Here is a 12984-nt window from a genome sequence, read left to right on the forward strand (position 1 = left end):
TTTGCCTCTGTAACACTTCAATGACAACAGCAAAGAATCTAGTGGCTTCTAATTGTCATGGAGAAACTGAGTGTCCACCCTGACAGGAAGACGTAGCTAAGAATGTCAAGTACTTGAGTTTCCACCCAGCCTCACAGGTCATCTCAATTCTGCTCACTTATTGTTATTACATTAATATACATAATATAGCAATAATACAACAATATTAACCATAAGTTGCTTGGATAAAGATGATTTTTATTGTCCACTCACATGGAAAATGTACTTTGGCACCTCTCCCCAAGATGGAAAATTACACAATACACATATTACAAAAACAGAACTATTCATACAGACATTCATATTATTTAACCAAATTCTAAATTTTTTTTTTGACCATGTAAAAATTTGCATCTAACCAACATTTGTGCTCATTTATGCATGTGTTTTGGATGGTCAAGCGGGCTGATAAGTCTTTTTGAAATTCGCCAATTTTTTTTACACACTTCCTGTTTCCATATTTATCTCTGTGTTTACTGGAATTGCACACAAATGGTCACATTGCACACGTCTTCTCACTCCCCTAGTTATTGCATATATATATATATATACATTAATAATTTGTTTTATTATTATAATTCAATTATTTCATAGAATTATAACTATTACAACTATTTTTATTTTTATTTATTTTAATGTATTTTTTTATTTGTAATTTAATTGATCAAAAATAGAAATGAAGCTGTGGTCAAATTTTTTCCTCCTATCTTTCCCCCTCAATAGAACAATCCATTAACCAGACTGTACTTCTATCCGTCACATCCTCATTTTCATCTGTGTAACATTAAATGGCTAAAGTGTATTTGCATAAAACCCCTAAACACTTTTACAATTCTAAAAGCAAGCATTTAAATCTCATTCCTCTTCTCTCCATTTAGTTCAGTGGTTCAGTCTCATATGATGCTCTCCCTTTCACCCAGTCATCCAAATGCTATAGTGGCAACATACTAATGTTGTCTTGTCTGTCAGTTTCCTTGTTTAGTGAGACCAGGACACTGGTCACTGATCCGCATCTAAGGACCCCACCGATGGAACACATCTCACCCCTCATGTATAGCTTAGGGCCACATGACTGCTGGCATAGGGGAGGGGATGTAGTCCAAAGCAGGGAGTGGGCCTGCATTCCTGATGCCAGAGAGCATACTTGGCATTCCTGGCTTCTCCTAGTTGCTCTCAATGAGCCATTTGACTGGCGCTGAGGATTTTTTCCCCCCCGAGTGGCAGAGTCAGCCTCTGACGGATGAGAGTTGCTGCTCGAGGAGAATAGGAGACATTCATGCCATACTGGGACTAGAATGATGCCATTGAAATATAGCGTGCACCATGGAAGATGTTGAAACGTGTCTTGTCTCAATTCACTGTGATTTGGGTTGTTTTTGGATATCATAACCATCAAATAATTACTTAACTATCGCATAAACATGTAGAAAGACGAACAGAAAAGTACCAAAAATATCTATATTGGGGTGCAATCTCTTGAATTTTCCAATTATCTTTTCCACAAAATTTGTGTCTGTCACTCAGTATGGGCAACCATGTCAGATACAAGAATTCAGTCAAATGTTCTATAAAAAATAAAATTTTCTGAAATTAATTCAATATTTTGAAGTCTCACGCGGTCAGGACATAACACTTTTTCTTAAATAAAAGACGTTTATCGTTATTCTTGCTTCATATATATATATATATATATATATATATATATACATACACACACACACACACACACACATATATGTATATATAGGCTAAATATATATATATATATATATATATATATATATATATATATACATATTCAGGCTAGTTAGCATGGTATCCTCTTCGGATACAATCACATACCATACTACGCCACAGTAGAATTTTTGGGATATGGTATATCATTGTAAGGCAGTGTTTTCTGGACACATACCATAGTATTTTTTAGAAATACCTTCAAATAACATGGTATAGGCTAGGTAGCATGGTATCCCCTTCGGATACAATCACATACCATACTACGCCACAGTAGAATTCTTTCCCTATCTTGTACTGTAAGTAGACTAGGCTACTGTACGTCTATCAGTACGGTCATTTCCATGTGCCACATTTAGCAGCGCTCTTTCTCCGTTTCCCGTTACGCTCAATTGTAGGCAGAGCTAGGGAGTCTATGGTGCTGAAACCGAGGCTGTAACGTCATGCTCGACTCTAAACCTCACCCACCCTCCCAGAGGCGAGCAGCTCTTTCACAGGCACAGGCGCAGACGGACTGACTGGCTGGAGCTGGAGCGGATTGCTGTAAGTATCGCATTTACGCGATATTCTATGGCATTACAGTCGCAACGGCGCGTGTATTGCGCGGGAACTGTGAAGGGATTATGATGTCACGGTTTGATTGATACATTGTTGCGGCTGAACGGCGGAATGTTCCAATGTGGCAAAGCAGACCGGCAAAGGGTTTGCGGAAGAGCAGCTCAGATGTCTAAAATATGGCGGAGCTAGAGTGAAACAATTCAACTCCTTAGATTTACCAGACTCCGCTTTAGGGCGAGAAAATCGCTGGGAAGTTTGTGTTGAAGCGCGCGAGGTTAGCGGCGTTGTGTTGCCCTGAAGAATGGCGTTTTTTGTTGTTTCATGCACACGGCAGGGTGGAAGTTATAGCGGAAATGGAAAAGTTGTACGAATGAGTAGTTTAACGAAGCACTGATTATCAGATTCAACCCGTCAAAGAAACATTTTTTCGACATGGTTTACGTAAAGAGATGAGTAAGGAGTGTCTGGCTTTGTGATAAAAGGCACATTTAGCGCTTCTAGTGCAGTCTTTCCTTCTAGATTTGACTGATTACCGGCCCCGCCTAGTTCTGTTCTGTTTCTCAGTCGAGGGAGATGACTAGTTCATTCAAGAAGAATTGGAGAAAATGAGACTCGGTTTTCTTTCACGTTGGACTGACTGTCCGATCACGGAGGAATACTTTGCACTCGGGCTTTTCAGGGTCACGAAAATGATTATTAAAAAGACCCATATTACAGTCCGCTTCGTAGACCAGAAAACATCACTGGGCCCTTTATAGACTCCTAGTTGGATGTGACATTTTGAATATTGTCCTTTAAGAAGAGATATGAGACTGAAGTTGCTGAAAGAGGTTGTTAAAGAAGATCCTGTTGCTTCTCCATGCATTTTTAATGGCTTGATCTTTAATGACGGGGCTCTTGTGAAAATTATAACAGCCTTTCTCAAAAGGTGTCTTTACACAGGCTGCTCGGAGGTGGCTTTGTGTCTGCTCTGAAGCATGTATAAAAATGCCATGTCAAGTAAATGACCACTGAAATAATGCTAGCTTCCACCTCAGCAAATCTATATCTGTTGCTGCTTTGCTTCTGTGTAATGAAATGCAGCATCAGTGCAGCATTAAAGAGATAGTTCACCTAAAAATGAAAATTCTGTCATTAATTACTCGCCCTCATGTCATTTCAAACCCATAAGAGTTTAGCTTCTCTTCGGGAACACAAATACAATTATTTTTGATGAAATCCGAGAGCTTTTTATCCCTCCATTGACAGCTACGCAACTAACACTTTGACGCTTCATAAAGTTCATAAAGAGATCGTAAAATTAATCCATATGAATTGAGTGGTTTAGTCTGAATTTTCTGAAGAGACTCGATCACTTGATATAATGAACAGATTGAATTTAGGGTTTTATTCACATATAAACATTCATCAATCAATTTAAACATCAGATGTGGTAAAAGTTCAAGCATGCTCGCTTGACGTGCAAGAACCAATGAGGTTCATTCTCGTATGTTACGCAGCACGTTTGAACTTCTGCATGAACCAATGAGGTTCATTATCATATGTTACGCAGCTCGTTTGAGCGTCCACTAGAGGTTTGTTCTTGCACGTCAAGCAGGTTTGGTTGAGCTTCTGTTTATGTTCGCTGATCAATGTTTAAATGTGAATAAAACCCTAAATTAAATCTGTTCATCGTATCAAGCGATCTAGTCTCTTCAGAAAATTTGGACTTAACCACTCAATTCATATGGAATAGTTTTACGATCTTTTTGAAGCGTCAAAGTGGTAATTGCATAGCTGTCAATGGAGGAACATAAGTCAATCAGATTTCATCAAAAAGATCTTCGTTTGTGTGATGAACGAAAGTCTTAAGAGTTTGGAATGACATGAGGGTGAATAATTAAGAGAGAATTTTAATTTTTAGGTGAACTAACCCTTTAACGTGGAGCCATTTTCTATTCTTCAGTGAATTTTTGTGGGCAAATTTAAGTAATTTCCCTTCATTGTATTTCTATATTCATGAGTTCACAGCATTCTTTATTGCATTTGCATTTTTGTGTAAAAACATTTATGCCACCTTGTGTAATTTGTGTAAATGCACCTTTCTGTGGTATAAATGCAGCCTTTGTGCCGCCTTTCCAGTGTAATGGCTCTATTTAGGGTTCATGGAATATGTGTGACACATTGTGCAACTGCTAACCAAGTACATATCATTTCCTGTTTTTGAGCAAACACTTGTCATTCCCAATCATGGAAAAGTAGACAGCAATATATCTGTCACTGCCCTAGGCAGATAAGTGTATGGCACCCTTACATTTCCTGTCTCAAAACTGTGTTGTCAGTTCACTAAACTTTGTGTGAGTGAGTGTATGAGTTAATGCAGTCATAGATTTGTTGTTGCTTCATTTTTGTCATTTCTACTTATGTCATCTTAATAGCCTATAAGTAGATGATTAAGTTTAAAAATAATTCTCTGTAATTTATACATGTGAATATAATTTGTACATGTCAGAATTCTCAAATTGAGATGCCAAGCTTGTTACAATACCAATTCTTAGCACAGATCTTTTTTGGAGTGCTGGGTCTCGACGACCTAACCCTACTGGGGTCTGACCCCGATCCTGTCCCTCCTAGAGCGAGAGGAAGGAAATCCCTGTGATAGTGTGTCCTCTTGGGGGCACAGAGGAATGCCGGTCTGTTGGCTCTGTTGAAAATAACAAAATGAAGAGATGGACTTCCTTTCAAAGAAGGCCGCCCACTGTTTGAACACCCTGTAAAAACCTGGGTTCGGTCCTGGAAGAAACTTCTTTAGATAGTGCCACGTCAGCTTTGATGTGTCGATTTCAGGTGTATCGCTTTCGTGTAGTAGTTCTTGGTTGTTTTGTATAATTATAGTCTCGATTGTTGCGGTTGACAGTGTGGTTCTTGCTTTGAACTGTATCAGAACATCCCAGCAGTGTTCTTGTGGGAATCAAACCGTATGCAAACACACATGGGGTCTGTCAGGGAAGCAAATATCTCTGACTTAGTAAATGGCAGTTCTAATACAGTTGTCGGGGTCGATTCCTCTGGAGGGCTGTGTCAGAATAACCAGCCTGCTCGCCTGAATTACGCTCTGTATTTGTCTTGTCATTGTATTTAGGGGTCCGTAACCCCTACATGTTCAGATTAGTGGTTGATTTAGTTTATTTTCAATTTTAGATCCTGAAACTTTACCTTTTGAGCCCTCGATATTGAATATTGAGTATTGTGAATAGCTGCGATGTTAGTAAGCTGTGTGGTTTCCCACCAAGGCTTTGACATTTGACTAGGAAATAGAATAGCATTTTGAAGCCACTGGGTAATGAGATGACAAAACATTAACTGCCAGTTGTCGGTAACCGTTTGAGACTTTTGAGGAACCAACTGAGCAGAAAGGAAAGGAGATGATCTGGAGAGGAAGAGCATGCTAGTGCGGGGAAAAGATGGCTGTTGGCGTCCCTCAGCAAATTGGACCACTTCCTCTTTAGGCCAAAGGGCCTCATGAAACCTGGTGGCCCTGTCATGCCTTCCTTCCTCCTTTTAAGTCTTGTGATTATTGTGCGAGACAGAGCGAGTGTAAAGATAGCTTATTTATGCATTTGGTTTGGTTCAGATAATTTAAATATTTTGTTTTTGTTTTTAATAGTTCAGTATCAGCTGGCTCTCAATGTAGAAAACAGAACTGGCTCTCAAGCAGTTTCCAAGGGTTACTGAGCTAGTGTGGTGTAGCTCAGCTCAACGCTCACGTTTTCTAACGCTAATCCCAAAGCAATTCCACAATCTATTCCCACACATCATTGTCCTCATTTAGGCGTGTAAGCCATGACTGATGACTGTGTCAGCGATTTGTGACTGTGAGAGATTGGGACCTTTTCTGAGTCTATGATTCAGAAACAAACATTACAATGAAGTTTATGATCAAATTGAAATTCAGATATTTGTTATTGTTTTTTATGTGCACTGCCATTCAAAAGTTGTGGGTCTGGGTGTGTATATATATATATATATATATATATATGTGTGTGTGTGTTTTTTTGGTGTGTGCGTGTATATATATTTCAAATAAACGCTGTTATTTGAACATACATTTTTCAGGAATCTTTGATGAATTGAAACTTATCACGACTTTCACAAAAAATATTAAGCATCACAACTGTTTTCAGCATTGATAATAATAATAATTGTTTCTTGAGCATTAGAATAATTTCTAGAGGACCATGACATTGAAGACTGGTGTGATGGTTGCTGAAAAATGACAGGAATAAATTACATTTATAGTAGCTAGCCTATATTGAAAATTGAAAAAGTTATTTTCAATTGTAATAATACAGTTATATTACAGTTTACAGTTATATAATACCGTTTTACCATTTTTAGTTTACTGTATTTTTGATCAAATGCAGTAGTGTAAGAGACTATAAAACATTGAAACCCCAAACTTGAACAGTAGTTACTTTTAAAGGCTTTTTATGATGAGGGATGGATTTCAGGCACTATTGGCCTTTTTTTGTTGCTTTTTTCCCTTGTTAGTTAAAAGGATTGTTTTTGAGCATTGAAAAGTACAGTTTGAAGAAACTCAGAATTGATTACCAGCTCTGGTGACATTTGTAGTATTAAAGTTTATATTTGAGAAATGTCTTCTGTGTGTGTCACAAGTTCGACAAATAACAGCCTAGATAAATAAATATGAATAAATAAAAAAGCCTACAAATGTTCTAAATGTTAGTTTATTCTTATTTTGCCAATTTATTTTAAATATTAGATCTCTCACCCATCCGTTATGAAGACACCATCTGTTATAGGCTGAGATCTGATTTAGAAATGCACAATGAAATAGTTTGAGCAACAAGTTCATGAAGCGGATTGCTCATTTGTCTTCAGAGTATTGTGTGTGTGTAAATGCATCCCCGGGGTCTATATGCTGTAGTCAGTCAGACGTCAGATGCCCTGCCATGTGTTGACATTTGACACTAGAGGTTGGGCTGAGTTCTCATTGATCTCGTCTCCCGTTGTTCCTTTTCCTTCCATAATCTGCCTCCCGACTCGTTGTTTTCCAGTCTCTAAGCGGCTTACTGGTTCTAGCAATAGAAATTGTGTTATTGCCTTAGTCTTAGTGACAATGTTTTGACAGGGGATGTTTGACACCCCTGCCCTTTCAGCCAGTGTTCGTTATTGTTCTGGGCATCAGTCGCTTTGTAGTTTAGTGTAACCACATCAGAAGTGGGGGGAAAGCAAAAAAAAAAAAAAAGGAGCAAAGTGCAGATCTTTTTGTGTTTACGTTTTAAACAATAGTTTGCAGTTGAGTTTTCATTTGGCCACCCAAACCCATATGGCTTTCTTTCTTCCTTGAAACACAAAGGAACATGTGTTGCAGGATGTTCACGCTGCTCTTTTCCATACAATAAAAGTGAATGGTGACTAAAAAATGACAAATTGGCCCCTCAAAAAATGAGGAAAAAGTAACATCGTACCAAGTTTGTCAGTGATGAGAAATGTTATTGGTTTTTATTAAATATACGAATATTCAATTTTGCGCAAATGCAATTGTTTAAATGAGATTTGACGAGCTACAAAGAAGGCCAACATTTTCAGTGAATAACTATTTAAATTTCAGTATGTTCATTCCAAATCTTTCAAATGGCTTCAGAAGACTAAGAATATAGTGCATGGATCCCTGGGTCACCATCCACTTTAATTGTGTTGAAAAGAACAGCATGAACATCATGCATAAGATCTCATCTTTTCTTTTTAGTCTGCGAAAGAAAAAAAAGGGTTTTGGAATGAGATGAGGGTGAGTAAAGGGTGACAGAATTTTCATTTTCTGTTTCTGTGAACAGAATTTGAGACCGCGCTTGTTGAGAGGATGTGAGAAAAAGAACAAATGTTCACTTTGGTAAGTCATTTTAGATGCTTTCTCAGCAGAGCCCCCACCGATCAGAAGCAAACGCCTGTTTGTGAAACCATGATTGCTACTCCATGTTTGTTTTCACACATTCTCTTTGACAACCTGTAACCTAGGTGAGTTGATTGACTTGCAAATAACATGTTGGGATTCAACATGGATTTTGACAGGGTCAGTAAAAACTACATAATTTGCCAAAACAAAAGCCTTTTCTATCTGTTACATGGGCACTGAGGACACTTTTCAAGCTGTTTTTAATGTCGCTGTAGCTCAGATCAAAAGGTTTAGCATGCTAGAATTTTAAGCCCTAACATGGGCTCCATCATCATCATCAGTGTTTTGTCATTCATAATCATTGCTCATAATGAGCCTTTTGTGTATTAGTAGGTCTAAGTTCTGATAGATAATTTGGCACCATTAGATTTCTTTTGAACTGGCTGAACAACAATTAATAGCAAACAGTGAGCTAGACTGGTCAAAGTTCACCCTTTGATAGATTCTACGTCATTGTACCTTTTATTTCAGTCTGTCTCTGATGTAATGGCCCTTGTGTTTGTTCCTAGAGATGATTGCATGGTTTCATCAAAATTTGAGTTAGAAAAAGACAACAAATACAGTGTTTGTTTTCATCCCTGCTGTGGTTTGTGTTAATTACAGACAAGAGACCAGTTTATGTAGTCATTACCACTAGACTGTGTTGCTTTGACACAGATTTCTTACAGGCTATGAGTTGCTATGCTATATTTGCCAGGGCTTTGATAGTGCGTCTGTAGTCAGCTGCTAGCTGAGGTGCTAATAACTTTGCTGGCTGGTTATTGGCTCCATCCTGACTGTAACAGCTGCACCTTTGGTTCTCAGAGTTTCTCAAGTCTGGTGTATCTCTCACCTGTAGCCTTATCCACCACAACTGGGGTTCAATTCAGCATGGGGTTGTTTCACTTTGTGGCGGATAATTGTGGTCATTTTTACTGACTGGTTCTAAATGCCAATAGTTATAGGGCGATAGTTATTTTTATGTTTTGGCAGATATTAATTAATTTTATTATTTTGTCTAAAAAAAATAATGATCAAACGCAAACTAAAATCAATAATTCAAATTCTACAAGTGAGTTTTGGCGTCACAATAATTATTACAAAACTGCGGCATGAAAAATGGAATTGAACTATGTTATTAAATTATTGGTGTTTTTAACAATTAACTTTGAGTGTTGGATGATGACAATTTAATGGGAAATGTATGTCCAACATTGACCAATGTCGATAAAAAATCTTGAATATTATCCGATAAACAATATGATACTGATGTATTGTGCATCCCTATTTTATAACCAAACAAATCCACATAAAGTAAAAACTAGGGGTCAAAACATTGTTTTTTCAATAACCGATGCCAATAAACATATCAAAAGTGACTGATATAATACAGATATAATAATACGATAAAATTAACTCTTCACCAAATTTTGACCTAATGAAACTCAAAATTTAAATCAGAAATGGGTAGGTTGAGTAGTTGTTGTATAACATGACAATGTTGGTGACTAAATATTGGGCGATTAATCGGTTCACTAATAGTATAAATATCTTTTAGGATTTGTGCTTAAAGTTTTCCTAAACATCGTTCACACAGAACGTGTTTTTGCATTACACTGCACTGCTTTTCCATTATTTTTCTATGTAAACCTTCTAGACGGACATGTTTGACCGCTGAGCTCACGCCTCACGTCTTTTGTCTCGTGCATGACAATCGGCGCACAAGTTATATGTTAAACTTTTTAAAAAACGCGCCTCAAGAGCTTGCTTTTTTCTGTTCCATGACCTCCGTCTTGTGTTTTTAAATGCATTCTGTGCGAATGGTTCCTTTGAAGTCCGTAAGTCATTGTCTTCTACTGCAGATTTTGCTAGAAATGTTGCAACTTAGCCTAAATGTTTAAACGGACATCAAAATACACATTTCGTTTGTGTGTTACCACTTACTGAGAGAAATGACTCCTGCTGAAAACCCTGCAAAAGCTTCAAGAGTTTGTTTTATTTATGGCAGTGTAGTTAAGAGATTTTGCTCAAAGGAACCCATTGTAGAGAAAAAAAGATAGTATGATCACCTGATGGGATTCGTCTGGGCACTTGTCTTCAGGGACATGGGAAACACTTAGATGAAACCTGCAATACAAAGCCCAGCTTAAAAGATTCCAAGGACCCCTTAATCACAGTGGATATTGACCGGTTCCTTTGCATTTATGTTGCTTATGGCAGTTTAGGGAGGCCTTACACATGAGTAGGAGACCAGATCTAAGTCAGGGTTAGAGGTCAGGCTTTGGGCCTCCTGTGTTTATGGGGTTACAGGTCATGGTAGAGACCCATAGAGCCATGCATACTCAACCTCATTAATAGATTGTGGGAAATTTAAAATGATGGTGTTGAAGAATTCCCATGTTGAAGGGTGATTTTATAGAGTCTTCATGGAGTAACAACGACCCTTTTCAGAGACTAAATTTAAGCATTCAAATAACAGACACATGATACCATTAGGGAAGTACTCAGAAATCATCATATTTTCAATTCCGGAGATGCTAAGGGCACAGAAATCACAAGCTTTGCTTTTAAAGAATAGGCTAGGTAGAGAAAAGCAGAACACAGGATTTGGAGAAGTTTTAGTTAGTTTTGAGAAGCAGCATCATTGAAGAGGTGACTTTTCATGCCGCAAAACCAAACGCAATGTAATGTCCATAGACATTCAGTTTGCATTCCTTGTGATCCCAACTGGATTGGAAATTGTCACTGAATCCAATTGATTTAAAATGCATTTTATTTTAGTTTTTGTTACTTGACTATTTTATTATTATATTTTGACTATAGATTCATATTTTTTATATTTTTGTTTACTTTTGTATTTCAATAATACATAAACAGAGCAATTCCAATAGGGTCCTCAGACCATCGGTGCTGGAACTAAAATGTTGAGCCTTGGTATATTGTAGCAACATTACAGTTTGTAGCTGCAGTTGCCTTTGAAATGTGGGCTTGATTATAGATACACTTGTAGATTTGTTATTTTACTAATCCAGTCTGCAACTCTAATTGTTAGCTGTGTGCCCAGGCCAGTTGTTCTTTTGTGTGGCTTTCTAAATAGACGTCCTTAAACAGCTATGTGGATTTTAAATGAATCCCAGCATCTTCAGATAGACTCAGGGACTGTTTAGTGTTCCACTGTAGAGCTCTCATGTATGTGCGCGACCCATTCATGTGTATATGAGTCTCTCTGTTTGCGCATTTGCACATCTTTTGAACGGCAATCTCTTTCATGTTTTAAGTTGCATTTTTTTTCCCAGCTCCAATGAGTAGCACACTCATTTCTCTGGGGATGTGCGCACGCGCACTTATATTTGCATATGAGACTTAGCTTATTTGTGCGATGCCTCACGCCACGATTTACCTCCCGCTTGCCTCTCTTGTCGAAATATCTGTTGACTTTTTCTGCAGAGTGACGTTCAGACTCCCTCCGATGAATCCCGTGGGAGAACTTGGTGCTTCTCTCCACACTCCTCAGAATAGCAAAGCTAACCACCCCTGCAGATCCCAGCAGTCTGTTCAGCTCTGAGAAAAGAAAGAAGCCAGGCACCAGCAGGCACCAGCAATCCCGGCAGGCTGACTGTCTTTCCTCTGCTGTCCTCCTAATTCCATTTGCACTGGAATGGACTGAATTACTTTGTTTGCTAAAAACATACTTTTATTTAATGATAGTTTTAATTATTCATCTTCCTGGGACCATAAATGGAATTGATTTGGACTTGCATTTTGAACATAATTAGCTTAATGATTGCTGTTTATTACTGCACTCCTGTTTTGCAAAATCTTACGCAACACTTTCTTTTTTGCATAGGAATTTCCCTCTGGGTGTGGATTTTTACTGATGTGTCGGGGCGTAACATCCATTAAAACTGGAAGGCACACTTTTAAATTTTCCTCAGTCTCATTGTCATTTTAATTTCATTGTATGGGAAAATCTTTGGCCATCATTCGACAAACTGTTGCTGGCCACTAGGGTTGTAACGGTATGAGATTTTCACGGTATGATAATCGTCTCACAGTTTCACGGTATAGTGGCCACATGCAACAATGAATTTAAGGCCAATCAGAAGTTGCCTACTGTGGCTAGCTCCCAAGGACAACTGGCATATGTTACGCCAACTAATTAATATTCATGAGGCAAGCTACAGTTGATCTTATAAAGAGTTTTTTCCACTTATTAGAGCACACCTGCTGATGTGGATCATCTAATGATCTCGTTGTAATTGTACAATATTGCAGCCAAGTCGTTTATTGATTGCTCAACACTAAAAAGCACACCGCAGACTCGAAATTTCCAAATTAACCTGACTGATAGTTTTCCCTTAGCTTCAGACATTTTAGGTACAAATCTGTCTGAAAAAAGACCATGATGAAGCTTATTGCTATTAAGTGATAAGTGGAGTTATAGCTCTTTCCTCAAATCAGACTCCCATTCTGATTGATTATTGAGCACTGTATCTTCTCAGTCATAATTGATTGTTGTTTTTTATAAATGTTTGGAACATGCCTCTTTTGTCAAAACATAATGGTAAAAGCACATTTAGGGAACTTAGGAGTTCATTTTCTCTGGTTGAGTGTGGAAATCCCCAATAAGTTCCTGTATATATTGAGGTTTACATTTCTTTTATTAACCATTCCAGTTAATCGCTTTTCATTTTTTAAAAAGCATTCTCTCAGCCATT

General features: G+C 37.9%; 1 protein-coding gene across 2 annotated transcripts in view; it reads left to right on the top strand.

The window, feature by feature from the left end:
• The first annotated feature begins 2083 nt into the window (after window positions 1-2083).
• rap1b (RAP1B, member of RAS oncogene family) overlaps window positions 2084-12984 on the top strand; it is a 55911-nt gene continuing 45010 nt past the window's right edge. Inside the window, exon 1 of one of the 2 annotated variants that reach the window (XM_077234296.1) lies at window positions 2084-2316. The gene's annotated coding sequence lies outside the window, so the exon portion shown is untranslated. The remainder of the gene's footprint in view (window positions 2317-12984) is intronic. The other variant, XM_077234295.1, reaches the window with a different exon arrangement.

This window comes from Siphateles boraxobius, unplaced genomic scaffold (genome assembly GCF_051911475.1).
Source record: "Siphateles boraxobius isolate OS27281-9 unplaced genomic scaffold, OSU_SipBor_1 19, whole genome shotgun sequence".
Classification (NCBI taxonomy): Eukaryota; Metazoa; Chordata; class Actinopteri; order Cypriniformes; family Leuciscidae; genus Siphateles; species Siphateles boraxobius.